Raw genomic sequence first — 1620 nt, 5'->3', positions numbered from 1 at the left:
CCAAAAAGAAAAAAATACAAATAATTCATAAAGTTAAGAATAAGAATATTTCCACAAAAAGTTAATAAAATTAACATGTCCAAAACATTAAGCTGAAAAATCAGATTATAATAGAAAATTCTTCACATAGTTTTATTTCCCCAAATGTGCAGGTATACACATATCATTTTGGTAGCTGGACTGTCCCACTAGTCTGAGGCTACAAAACAGAAGCAGTGGCGACATCCATGACTGGAACAGGAAGTAACATCTGCAAAAACAGTAACTTCTATTCAGAAAGTAAATGCCTAGTACAGCCCTCATTTCACAATGATAGCTCTGATTTGCTTTGTTTATACATTGTTGGGTAATCCGTACCTTCCTGATCATCACCCCTTAAGTTGGCAGCAGAGTCTGTTATATTCATAATTCATATAGCTATGTCTATTCATGTCTACAGCATCAATTAATTTTACTGATTTGACTCATTAACTGAATACATAATTGGTTCTTCATTGAATTGACTGATTAGTTTCTGCAATTGGTCAAGTCAGTTGGTAGGTTCATGCTGACATGGTCTAAGGATGACTTATCTGATAACTGAGGTACAATGCTTTAATCCAACTACAACAGCTAAGTGGAGTAGTTGCAACAAGAGGCTGTATGATTCACAAAGCCAAAAAACACTGTCCAGGTCTTTACAGAAAAAACTTGCCAACCTCTGCTGTAGAGGAGACCAAGATCTCAATGAACCACCATCCCCAATTTTATAGACTAGGGAATTGAGGCCCAAACAGGTTAAATGACTTCAATTCAATATATCTGACTTAAAAATGCATGGTCTCTGTTACCCTCCTGGCCCTCTACACAAATAATCACAATTCTTCTAGTGTTCTTCATGTCAAGGAATGACATACCATCTACCTAGTTAGATAAGCCTGAAATTCACAAGTCATCAGACACACCCCTCTATATCATCCCTAGATCCAGTCTAAGCACTTCTAATTCGGTGTTCTCCCTACTGAATCTTTCCACCTCTCTCCACTGCCACCATCCTACTGCAACCCGCCACATCACTCCACTGTACCACTGCAGCAGTCCCAGGTGGATTCCCTGCTTCCCCTTTGGTCCCGCTCTGATTTGCTCTTCATGCTGTAGTCTGAGTGATCTGTTCACACTGCAAATCTGATCACAACTTACTTTTGCCAAAAACTCTTCTAAGGTATCTTAGGATGAACAATAGTCTTTAATGTGACCCAAACAGCCTTATATGATCTAGCCTCTGCAGATCATTGCAGTCTTATCTTGTCCCACCTGCATTCTCACTCCATCTGCTCTAATCATTCTAATTGTTCTCAGTCCCTTAAACTCGCCAAGCTCCTTCATACCACCAGGCCTTTGCACATGCTTTTCCTATATCTGGCTTGATCTTCCCTCTCCCCCTTTGCCTAATTTGTATCTTCAGGCAATAGTCATCACTTCTTCAGGAAAGCCTATTCTGACATTCCCGACTTGTTCAAATTCTCCTGTTATATGCTCTTATTTAGCACTGTCTTTCCTTTCACGTACTTATCATGGGTACAGAATTATAGTATAGATGTGTGATTATTTTAAGAATGTCTGTCTTCACCACTGGACTGT

This window comes from Muntiacus reevesi, chromosome X, assembly GCF_963930625.1.
Source record: "Muntiacus reevesi chromosome X, mMunRee1.1, whole genome shotgun sequence".
NCBI classification, from domain to species: domain Eukaryota; kingdom Metazoa; phylum Chordata; class Mammalia; order Artiodactyla; family Cervidae; genus Muntiacus; species Muntiacus reevesi.
This window is presented reverse-complemented; position numbering follows the sequence as displayed.